The sequence below is a fragment of the Bactrocera neohumeralis genome, chromosome 2, assembly GCF_024586455.1.
Source record: "Bactrocera neohumeralis isolate Rockhampton chromosome 2, APGP_CSIRO_Bneo_wtdbg2-racon-allhic-juicebox.fasta_v2, whole genome shotgun sequence".
Lineage (NCBI taxonomy): Eukaryota > Metazoa > Arthropoda > Insecta > Diptera > Tephritidae > Bactrocera > Bactrocera neohumeralis.
Genome location: NC_065919.1, coordinates 72,863,599 through 72,876,772, shown reverse-complemented (window position 1 = coordinate 72,876,772; position 13,174 = coordinate 72,863,599). Strand labels below are relative to the sequence as shown.

The 13,174-nt window shown below is 38.0% G+C and overlaps 1 protein-coding gene across 2 annotated transcripts in view; it reads left to right on the top strand.

Moving 5' to 3' along the window:
• Positions 1 to 13,174, top strand: part of LOC126767802 (uncharacterized) — a 366,033-nt gene that overhangs the window by 160,267 nt on the left and 192,592 nt on the right. For both annotated transcript variants that reach the window (XM_050485451.1, XM_050485444.1), the window contains exon 4: positions 5,715 to 5,767. The gene's annotated coding sequence lies outside the window, so the exon portion shown is untranslated. The remainder of the gene's footprint in view (positions 1 to 5,714; positions 5,768 to 13,174) is intronic.

Sequence of the window (13,174 nt, the reverse complement as noted above, 5' to 3'; positions counted from 1 at the left end):
GCCGGAATCGATCTTGAAATTGGACAGAGCCCCGGATGGGACGGAATCGCTCTCTCGGAAATACAAAGAAAAACCCTCCTTTTTAAAAGGGCGGCTGGAGATGGCAAGCTAGTCAGCAGAAGCCTGTCAGCTGGTACGGCTAAGAAGCCAGTTGGAATCACTAGCACCAGCAGAGGGTGCTCTGACAGGATTATGATGGGTTCGGGGACCACAAACAATTTGACCTATCTGAACACTGTCTATCATATAAGACCTGAAATTTAATTTCGAATGATGACAACCATTCCCACAACAGTCCCGATTTTTATGTGGACTTCCTTTTATGGACGGGCAGCATTATTAAAAATATTGTTGAATTTTTTTACCGAATATGATACACAACCAATGTGTGGACTTAATATCGGTAAACTGATAACGATATTAAAATAATCAAAACATAGAAGAAAGAGAGAACACATCGTGTAATTTCCTTTTTCCATTGTGATGGCTCTTGTTGGCCTATATAGTAGTACTACTTCTAGCCTAGATCCAGAGGGGGTTCAGAACCTCCCTGTTGAAAGATTTCCCCAAATGTGCAAAATGTATACTTTGAATAAGCAAACACAAAAAACGCATACGAATATCAATTTAACTGTAAAATGCGAATCGTGCGCTCAGTAGGATAATTTTCGTGCCCTTTACCGTTAGAACCAAAGACGAATAGGTTCAAGTTGCGCTTATTTCCAACTCTGATCTCTGAACTAATCTTTACGCAGTCGATTAGTTGATAAAATCTTTCGGCACTCCAAATTATCCAGCCAAACATATTCTGCGTATAACTGCCATACTACGTATCGACCATTAAACACACCTATTTTTGTTACAAAGTTATAGTGTCATCATACCTTAACGACGTAAGTTCAAGAGCCCTATAAAAACTTTAATGCTGTTTACCGAAATCCATAATTCGTGGCAAGCAAGTAAAATATGTCACTACTTCCCCGAGCGATATAAAAGTTAAGAGCGTCCCTCACCTGCGACGGATTCTGCTCATATTTCGAAACATCTTAAAGTTGTTATTGTCGTGAGTGAGCATAAAATTGCGATTGGCGTTCGTAGAGCGCACAATTTATGGACCGTAATAAATCGCTAAGTCACTATGTGTCACCTACAATTATTGAAGCTCTGCTTTTTCCCGGCTTACCTATTTCTATTGCTGTAGCACCGCGTCGGCATTTGTGGCTGCGTGGCGGAAAATGTTGCAATTACAATAAAACGCATCATTAAAATGCTGATGTTGGGCAAATTGCGTAAGAAAGTAAGCGAAGGTGCGTGTAAAAACAGGGAAGTGGATGTTCAAAGATAAAGAGAATGAAAGCACACAAGAGGTGAGAAAAAACATTGACGGGTGCCAAAGGAATAGAGCATAAATTTGCACCTCCTAATCAGCAAAGCGCGACGAACAAACAAACCGTCGACGAAGAAACGAGTGTGCGCGCGAACGACTGACGACGCAAACGAGCAATTCAATTAAAATATGGCTGCCACGAGTGACGTGCAACAAATTTACACTTCCAAGTACCTGTCACGGAGTTGCCACTCACCGGCACGTCTAGCATACGAGCGTCTTTCGGCGCTGTAGAGAGCGAGCGCTATGTGTTCGGATGGTTGAGTGCGCGCTGTGCGTATACTTAACTGTCAACTGCGGCGCTGCGACGCTTGCCGCTTTCACAGTTCGTCAATTTTTATAGCAAACGCGCGAGTGAGCGCCCATAAACACGCGGACAGCCGTAGCGGGTATGGGCTCCGCACTACGGCTGACAATAGCAGCAGCGAAATTGAAATTGTGGCAAGGTGCGGGAAAATGTTTGCGACAAAATCGCAATGCGGCGCCTTACGTAATTCCATTTTTATTCAAATTTTGTTGCGCGCTGCGAATGATTTGACGTTGACCGCGCGCAAAATAGCTTTCCGCTAACAATTTTTATTAAATTTATTTTTCTTTTAAATACCTTTTCCTGCTGTACATTGGTGTGTTTATGCTGCGGCATCAGGTTTTATGCCATTTCTTTCGTCGTTGATGTGGTGTGAGGAATTGCATTTGCTTATTAACGCGTTAAGTACTTCTTAGGGGTCACACCAATGGCCTTTCCACTCAAAGCTGTAGAATAGCAAATAATCTTGAAATCGTTTTTTATTATTTTTTTCTATGTTTCGGTTTAAAATTACAATATTAGCGCGACGACACTCCAAACTCATTTGCATGCAACGCCTGAGAAATAAAATAATAAAAATAAAATTAAAAAAAAAAGTTTGTAAAAATGTAAGATAAGTCAGGAATTTTCAATATTTATACGCCGAGATTTGAATTTATTTTTTCTTTTATCAACACGAAATTTTGCTGTCCAAGCAGAAATTTATGCAAAAGAACTGCTCTTGAACTTTCAGTGGGGGCAATAAATATTTTTGATGTGGTTGCGCTCAACCCTTTTCTATACCCAACGCAAATTCTGTATTTAGTAGAGAAATGTTTTGTGTAAAGGAGAACTATTTTTCGACAAAGTAGTATGTCTACCGATTTTCAGTTTGAAAGACAGTTCTTCAATATCACTGTTAAATTCAGTACTCTCTATTGAACTGCTAAATCATTAATTAGGCTTAAGGGGTTACATGAGTTTACGGGTTTCAAAAAAATTTATATTTTTTTATTGTATTATTAAGTTTTACACCTCTACCTCTAGAATATTGTCCTTAATTTTCAAACTCATCCGAGTAATAGCTTCGGCGATACCGCCTTGAGTACTTGTGCGCTCGAGGCTAGCTAGGCTAAGTGCGAGGTCTTTAAACATGTTTTTCTCGAAACTGTGTTTTTGAAATCGGGTGGTAAGCTTTCTCGAGCCATACTCAACCGATCTTCATTAAATTTTAAACAGGTCTTTCAGGTACAATTCTTAAAGACTTGAACGAAGGATTTGTTTGACTACAATTAGTTGAAAAAAAAAACACAATGTCACAAAATTTTCACTGAAGTTTTCATTATTTTTGTAAAAATGTCTGTCAAAAATATAATTTTCAGTTTTTTCCTTCGTCTTTAGTAGTTCTAAGTTAAGGTGTTAACTAAAACACGAATTTTTTCACTTCAGATGATACCTTAAGGAGTTATCCTGCAAAATTGTTGAAAAAAGGCTATTTTTTACCCGAAGAAACCCAAGTAACCGCATAAGAGAGCTTCTCGATTCTTAAAATAATTGGATATCTGAAACTAATTGAAAAACTCAGCGGTTAAGACCATAAAAGCCAAAAACCTATAACTTGGATAAACCCTAATTAGGGTAAGCACCGTACTATTTCTCTCTCTCAGTGGGTGGTTGTTTTGCCATACATGAGGAATCTACTAAAACTGTCCCTACTTTTGCCTTCTTGTCGATCTTTTTTAGAAATAGAAGAGCTTTGCACTTACTAGTACTTCGCAGCTTAAAAACTTTTCAGTATATAATCTTGAGAAGTCGAGGATGAAAGTTGACATCTAAGATTTTATTGATCCTAAGAAACTCGGAAGAAAATATTCAAATTCAATAATGATTGCTACAAAAATATTATTGAATTTAAAAAACTGGATAATAAATTTTCAGAACCTTCTTCAAAATATCAACAAATGTGTGGCCGTGTTGAGTTATGAACTTTCCAACGTTGTTTTTAAGGAAAGAAAATCTTATACTACCAGCTCAAAACTGCCTCAGTCTCATACGTTAGATATTTCGTGCCTGGTTATCAAATTTTAGTCGAAATTGTGGAAGTTGGAGCCAGGCTTCAGCTTTATGTGTTGGAAATCATATTATGGATATATTTTAATCATTTTTGGGTTCAAATATACTATATAACGTTGATTTATGACCAAATATATCATATATTGGCAAATTAAAAGTGAAAATTTTCTCGATCTGGTTTTGGGGACATAAGGGACCCTAAAAGAAAAACCGACTCTCAACATAATCTTCAAACTCCATGATCATGAGATAAGAAAGCTAGCAGATCAGTGATCTAAGCTCCTTCAGTTCCTTCTCATATGCATTTAGAATTCTGCTAACACAAAGCTCACAACGATTGACCAGGTTTCACCACGGAGGTTGATAGAACCAATTATTTCATCTTTCACATCGTTTTAAGTTCCTAAGTGCCTTTACACCGTTAAGCGCCGGGTAAAGCTAATTTCACTTCAAACGCAAAGCTGGCGCAGCGAAAGTGATTTATTTCCACTTTTAATTTTTTCCAAACCCTTCTTTTTATTCATTTGGGTGGCACTTTCAGGTAGAAAAATAAATTATTTGGGGCACTTGAACGCCTTTGGCTCTTTTTTGAAATTCAATACACATGCCGAAAATCCCTTTTGTTGACACCAAAAGGTGAGACCTTAACCTTTTTGAACACTTACCTGACAAACGTACACACACACAAGCAATTATGACACTTCAACAGCAAAGAGCAACCCAACTTGCTGCCCGCCAAATGCAACGAAATGCGCCCAGCGCCCATACAGCCTACCCTTAGGGAATTCACTCGCAATATTTCCGACACTGAGGGCGCTTCAGGATATGAATCTTAAATTTTTTGATAAGAAATTTTTTCACACTTTACCTTTATTGTCCTTTCGCTGGATAGTTTGATGTATTTTTTTTGCGTTTTGCCTTTCGTTTTCTTGGCTAACGGCGGGAATATGAATGCATTAAGACATCTCAAATGTTGGTGAAGCAAGTTGGCGTAAGTGGAGGGGTGTGCGCAGTTATACGTAGTTGGGCAAATGTTCGGCACTGACACTGACTGCATGCAAATTTCTCTTATTCTCATTATTGCGCTAAATTTAACTCGAGCTGTGCGATCCTTGCTCCATACTACTGGTACTGGTGGTAGACAGTGTAGCATCTTGAAGAAGATTTCGCCTGCTCATAACCCTTGTAGTCTGCAGCGCCATCGCACCACTTTAGTGGCATTCGGCATTGTGCATTGAATTTGAATTTGATTTTGCAATATCCCCATCATGAATTCCAATGCCTCGAATATGCTTTATGTAAGTGTGTTTGTGTATGTGCGGGAATTTGGCTGGCACTGAGCGATTGACAGCGTGCAAAATAACTAACGGGAGTTTTGGCGTTTGTTTGCGCTTTTCTTACTTCCTCCCCTCTACCGTTCACTCACTTATATGCAGCACTCTCTTTTCACCGCCTCCAGCCGCCTTTCTTGTGTTGATTTTGCAATTGTGTTATGCTGAATAATAGTTGTTATTGTTGTTTTTGCTGTTGTTGCCATCATTGTGAATTCATAAATGCGCAGGAAAAGATGCAAATGACAGCATTAAATAAATTCCAACGCTTCAATTGTACAAATGCTACTCGCATTTCGACGCGCACAAATCTCTCGCTGCGCTTTGGGAGGGGGAGGGGAGCCGCGGCGGTTGCTTTGGGAAATGAATGGCTTCGAATTGTTGGTTAAGATTTGACTCATTGCGAATAGTGTTTATTTTATGAGTGCTGACAGTCCTTAAGTGTGGCTAGCTGCCGGAGCACTCTGCGGCATAAACTCTCCCAAGTGGTTGCCTTAATGGATATTCGCATTCTTAGCATAACATTAAATATTCTAATGAATCATTTTTGCATTGTCCCTACAAAAATAGAAAACTTGAAAATAAAAGCAGAATTAATAGCAACAAAAAGTAATCACATATTTGATTTTAATTGCAGATTTGGCGCTGAAAAGGATCAACTAAAGGATCGCTCCCTTTAAAAATTGATTGGTGAGTGCGTAAGGGCTTTATAATTCATCATTTCAAACGAAAGTATTGCAGAGGAATACAATGGAAGGTTATGATTCTTATGACGGCGGCACTTTAACAGCTAAATTTTTATTTTTCCGCTTCCGAAATAAAATTTTTTATATGAAGAGGGTATATAAAGTTTGCCAAAAGTTTGTAGCACCCATAAGGAAACGTTGGAGACCCTATTGAATACATATTTATGCATAAGAGTGGTCACAATTCGTCTGTTTGTCTGATCTGTAGTTATGCATACCAGCCCTTCAGCTTGCGAGATATCGATCTGAAATTTGGTACAGGTCTTTTTCTCACCAAGAAGCTTTTCATTGTTCGAAACCACCAATATCATATCACTTTAACATGTACATATGTTATAGTCCAGCCCATAATTTAATCAAAAGTAAAATTAAAAAATGGTTTCAAGTCCGATCTTCTGTAAAGATAAGACTGGAAAACTGATAACAGACACATAGAGTATGAGCACTTCCGAAATTTTGGAGCGAACACTGCTCGATACTGTTAAAAAGCGAAATCAGTGCTGCAACGAATGAAATAGAACACACACCAACAAATTACCATCAAAAGAGGAGGTGAAAACAGCTCTAAGGCGGCTTGATAATAACAAAGCCCCAGGGGCCGATATACATACATATTACCTACTAAGCTGTTTAAAGCCGATGAGGAGAACCACATGTTCCAGTTGCTAAGCATGATTTGATTAGATGATCGATTGGAATATGAGTCTAAACTCAATCTACAAGAAGAAACATCCTGCCGCGCTAGTTATCGCTGGTTCAATCTTCGTGATATTGCATATAAGGTTCTTAAGGCACTGTTGTGTGGAAGACTTAAACCCATTGTAAATCAACTGTTTAGACCTTATCTGTGTGGTTGTAGAATTGGTGAATCCAGCATAAACCAGGGTTTCACAATACGTTAAATCCTGCAGAAAAACTCTATCAAATAGATAAATTTTTTTTGTTGATTTCAAAGTCACTTTTAACTGCCTATTCTACGCCATGCCTAAATTTGAGATCCTTGCGAAACTCATACGGTTATGCAGAACGACTTTGGTGCAACCATCAGCTTCGACAAAATCGAGAAGAATCTCTCCATGTAGGTCGATATCAGGTGATTCCCTCTCGTGTGTCCTTCTCAATATAATGTAGAAAATATTGCCACGTACCGCTAATCTGAACCGGAGTGGCACTGGCTAACAACAGACCCATAAGCGCAGTATTTTCCAGCCTAAAAAAAGAAGCGAAAGTGGTTAGGCTATACAGAAAGTTTCCTCGCGTCATGAGAACTACGTCACTGTTGGCAGCTATACACTTGAAAGAGTTACGAAGTTTTATATCTCACAACCAGCATAAATTCCACCAATAATTTAAGTCAATCGTCGAACAACTTTTGTCAACAGGTGCTACTTTGCGATCGGTTGCCAATTGAGACGCAAATCTCACTCTCGACGAACAGACATTTCCCTCCATAAGTCTCTCATTATTCCTGTCATATTATACAGCACAGAAACTTTAAAATAGACGATGGAGACAAGATGAGAAAGCACTATAGTGAAGCTTGTGCCAAAAAGCGAAAAGTTCCTTTGACTCGAGACCCAACAAAATCAAGGGTGGCCACGCATCCAAGGTCATGTACAACTGTTGTGAGTGCGTAAAAAAAAGAGGAGGAAATAGTCATTTGGCGAAGTTTTGTGTTTTTGGCCCAGATCGACCCAAGGTTGTAGGCCAATGAAGAAGATAGCACATAGCAGCCATACAAACGGGCAATCGGAATCAAATGCTTGTATGTAAAGCTAAAGAGATGTCTTCTCCATAAAAATTAAGATAACAAAGTTCTTGTAAGCAATCTTTTGTATTTGTTAAAGGAATTATTACTTTAACTTTAACTTACTCGTTAACTTATATCTTTGACTCTTATCTTATTATTATTTTTTTGATCGGCGTTTGACCAATTTTTAATTATTTTCAAATCATAAATTATGTTGGTCGTTAACTAAGCTTTATTCGTGTTATTCTGAATGGCTTTGTAAAGGATAGACTTGAATATTTTTGCATTAATAAATGGGCCCTTGTTAAGCCACCTGCAATTTTTCGACAAATACATTGTAAATAAATTATTTAATTATTCTTCAATAGTTATTTTTTCGCCTTCAAAGTAATCCCCACCAGATGTAATACACTTATGCCAACGAATTTTCCAGTCCTCGAATAACTTTTCATAAGCACTTTTTGGACGGCCTTCAGCTCCTTCAGCGAATTTTGTTTTATTACTTGGATCGACTGAGAACGGTACCCACGGGACGGTGCTTTAAGTTTGGGAAACAAGAAAAAATCACACGGAGCCAAATCTCGTGTATATGGTGTTTGATCAATGGTATTCATAGCGTTTTTGGCTTAAAATTTGGTCACAATCCTACTCTTTTTGAAAAATTCAGTTTTATAGGGACGAGTCGAGCAAATAAATATCTACCAAAACCATTCGAACGGACTTGCGAAAGATGTCGAGCTCTCTTGCTATTGCTCTAATCCTTTCCGCACGATTTTTAAGCACCATATCCTTCAATTTTTTAATTTTTTCATTAGTTGAAAAGGTGGAAGGTCGTCCAGACCAAGGATCAACGATCATTTGACCGCCTTTGAAGCCTTTGTAGCATTCATAGGCTTGTGTTTATGAATTTCCATCAGCCTTCTTTAACATTCACAACGATTCCGCACACGAAATTTGGTTAGAAATATAAAATTTGATACAAATTTTTTCTTCGATATTTTTATCCATTGTAAAAATTGCAACGCACTACTGAGGTTACTGACTTAAGCAGCTGCTGTAAACAAAGGGAATGACAGATCCCGCTCGTATTTGGTATTTTGGACAGTCCTACCGACTTAACCAAATTCAATTTGAAATATCATTTACTGTGAGAATTTAGTTACACTTTACGGTAGCTTTTTTGTCTCAAATATATCCAATATTATTTTGTTACATTAAATAAAATTAAATTTAAAAATCCAAAATAAATAACCCTTCTTTTAAATAAAAATTACATAACCAAAATATTGGTTCCACATAGCTTATAAGTTTTCAGGCAAAACAGCAACCAATTGCAATATAATGACAATTTCCGCAGCTGGAAAAAAGAGGTAAAATTTTATATACAAATTAATGAAAATAACAAAAATACTTTTGAAAAAGGTTCACATTTATGTATCTGATTTCATCCAATATTTAAATAGTATTTCATTATTTATTATTGGAAAATTTATAAATTTTTGTGCTCAACAAACGAAAATGAAAGCAATTCTTGGAAATGACTCACCAACAAAAATATTAATCCTCGTATTGCCACCTGATTTCCTGGAATAACAATCTGCCTCGAAAAACATTTCGATATCTATACGCTAAGCGTGGCAGTGAATAGCTAGCTATGTACATATATTTAAGAATAAATAAACATTTATTTATTTGAGTAGTTGTGTGCACTTGCATGTTTGTATCATCATTAAATTGGCTATGTTACTACCCGTTATATGCCACATCGGTATGATTTACAGTAATCGAGCGCTGCTGAAGAGTTCAATCATGAAAAATATGAAATATTCATAAGAGCAAAGCTGGATTGCGCAATATGCCATCCAAGCACCATTTTGTCGATGCTACAACAACAAATGCACATACATGCCATATATACATATAAATGTTATATAATATAAGTGTGCGCTTATGGCAGTTGGCTTGCATGAAATTTCACGAGCAGAAATTTCGATAAATCCGTTACAAATTTCGAGTGCGATTTTGCTGTTTCGCTGCTTTTTTGGCATCAAACGCCAGCACAATTTGTGTACATATATGTAGAATTATCATTTACAAACACACTTACATACATGAACATATATATTTGTAAGTATACTTTTAGCTAAGTTTCAAATTTTGCATAAGTCTTTTGTAATTCATACATGGATTTTATGAAGTTGTAGGTATATTGTTGTATCAACATGTGTACTATGGCAGGGCCCATGGCCTATGTGTGTGTGTGTGCGTCTTTGATCAGCATGCATTCAGGCGCACTGGCTTGCGTGCAAGAAAGTGTCGCTCGTTCGCCCACTTACTTGCTTGAGTGAATTGTCAGCTTATTCAAGTGGAAGCGGAACTCTAGCACTCAACACTATGTGTGGACGTTATAACGGTATATATGCGCAAAAGTTTATAAGAGGAAATGGTTATATAAGTAAATGAGTGTGAAAATATTTGCAGAGTTACCCAGTTAACCAAAGTGGTTTGTGAATAGCTTGCAGTTGACTCGAATCGAACGCCTTCAAATATGAATGATATCTTCAGAGAAAGTAGAGATGGGTATAAAATGTGGGGCGCTGTATTAGAGTACATAATATTATTATGTACTTTCTTATATGGTTCCTGTGTCTGTAACTTTTAATGCTATCTGTGAACTGAAGGTTTCTAAGCTCCTCCATGTGAAGATAATACTTTCATCATACTTGAGTCACTTGAAAACAAAGAAAAAGTTTCACTAAATATAAGTTTCCTACAACCTAGAACCACGGCCCTTAATGTGAGCATCCCTATTCCCTCAATGATATGCACATTTGAATAAGCCGTCTCAGCACTTCATGGTCGAACATTTATCCTTATAAGAAAGTATAACGAACAGATTATATAAAGAAACTGTTGCGAGGCTTTAAAGTTACAGAAGAATATTAATTCGAGTTACAAAGTGAAAGCAAAGTTTTTCTTACTTGGTTTAGTTAGTAGAGAGTAGTCTACAAGCCTATTCCAATAACACTCTTTGGTATCGCCTTACAACATTTCAATTATAGGTTACTGTGGTTTATTCGTTGCATTATTATAAGGCTGATAAGGATTCACACAGCTCTGACGTTTTCAATGGAAAAAGTTCTGTCTAATACAAAGTTAGAAGGTGGAACATATTTTGTCTTAACACCGTACTTTGCAAATGCAAACACATTATGGCAAACCTCTTTCGAGCACTCAGCGAGAGCACTTAAAGTTGTAATGTAGATAGAGACTGTCTGTTAGATCTAATAGCTCCACATTTACGTTCGGTTAGGTTAAGTTCAAGGCATCGCAGTTAGATTACCAAAGTCTTTTGGAAAGTCCTACAACTCCTGTAATCAAATCATATAAGTCGACAATGTGACTTGATTACAATATAGATCTGCTTTCTTTTTTTCAATTCTCAGCTCAGCGGAAGCTTCTTAGTGTTTAAGACTTGAACTTGCAAAGAGGGGGCAGCCAAGAGGAAAGTGTTAAGATGTTTCTATCTTGTCTTCTTTCGAGCAGCTTCTAAGACTAGTTTTCGGTAAGATGACCAAACATCCCGGGTGGACGCCGATAGGACAAAGATCAGTTTGTGTGCCTAAAATTAAGGAAAGTTTAAGCTTACTGGGAGAGTAGAGCTCACTAGAAGTCTTGGGATTACTTTGAGCCAAAAGGAGTTTTCGAAAGTGCAGGAAGTAATATTAGTTCATCGTGGCCAATCGGAAAATATCTAGACTCACCTAGCAAATTTTTGGAAAAAGACTTCACAAGAGCTGAACTGGTTTATGGAAGTATAATTATTCTGTCTAATGAGAATCCGCATCGAATTCGGATTCATTTAATTGGTATCTACATTCAGAGGCTCGGTTATCCTTCCATAACTGATATATTCTGCTCTTAAGTTTCTGCTCAACCTAACTTGAATCTTCTTTTGGTCATAAAGCAGCCAATAAGGCCAAATTTCTTGCTAAAGCCGGCAATTGTGGCGAGGTCAAAAAGAGCTTTTGGTATATCTGCGATTAGTAGCGGCACTTTTTGTTGGCATTCTATTGCCCTTGTCATGTAAAACTTAAGCTACACGAGAAGTTTATTCTGAACTTGCCCCAAGTACCAATTTCGGGTAAAATTTTTGTATTTTGGCTCGTGGGGTAACCAGTTCAGTAAGTCCTTGCTACATATTTCTTTAGTTATGCATTCAGCTTTTTTAGCAACAACAACATTAAATTTGCCTGCCAGCAATTTGTGTTTGATTTTTATGGCCGCATAAGGAAGTGCAGTTTATGGTTGCATGAAAGTGGAAATGGAGTGGCCGCCAAGTAAGGCCAGGCGGACGAAGCGTTTGGCTGCCGCTCATTGACAAAAGCAACTACCGTTTTGCGCAAATCTACAATAAACGCACACACACAGCTGCAACAACATGCCCGGGAGTTTACGTGCTGCATGCCACATATGTAAATATACGGACGTATATGCCTGCTTGTTGTTGTTGCGTAGCGTATCGCTTTTTAAATTCAAATTTAAATATTTTTTTGCTTTCAACTTTTTGTTATGTAATTTCATCATGCATTTTTACATCACATTCGGCGCTTTTTTTGTCAGCGGCAACGCGCAACGCAGTGCCGCACAACCACCACGGTAGTGATACGAACGGACGGACGGACGGATAAGAGCGTGGATGTTGAAATTGCGAATGTAAATTTTTGTTGCCCCTCGTCGCTGAAGTGGCCAAATGGGGCAAGAAGCTGCTGGGATCTGCAAGTTATGCTGACAATAAGCCGTGGTGCTGTGTGACACTCGGCTCGGCTCGAGTCGCATTGCATGAAATGAGTTTGGTGACTGCCACTCCCTTACACGTTGTTGTAATTGTTGTTGTTGAATGTGCAGACTCATATTCCCAGCCATAAATGTGTTATTTTTATATGTGTATGTTAATGACGTTCAGTGGAAAATTGTAAGTTGTCGCTATGTTGCCACATATGTTGGCCGTTGTTGCCACAAAATGAAAAAAGGGCAGCAACAGCAAGAAAGAAGTAAAAAAATATATTGCAGATTCAACCGCTTTGTGGTTGTGTGTGTGATTGTAGCTGATTGCAGTGGCTGCGGCAAGATTGCCTTTGCTTGTATGTGTGTTTGTATACTTATATATATATATATATATGTATATGTGTTGATTTCGCGCGTATATGAAGTTGTGACTGCACCATTAAATTAAAATGCAACTTGGGCTGTGTGTAAGCAAACGCAGACAGTTATGCAAGCACGCACACTCACACATATGGTTGTCACTTGTGGCAAGTACTGCACTTGCAGTGTTGGTGTGCTCGCGTATACATTCTAACTATCAGCGACAGCGTTTACATTGGACCTCAAGCACCGACGCACGGTTTTATATGCACACACAGTCGTAAATTCATGCGCCAACTTGGTATGTGTATTTGCAACATCACACATATGTATATTTACAGTTTAAAATGTCTGCTTTTCATTAGGCAATCTTGCAGCGCTTAAATGCCAGTTGATGTTGCAAGTTTATTTGTGTGCCAAAATTTGGCCATTAATCGTGGCGTTGACTTGAGT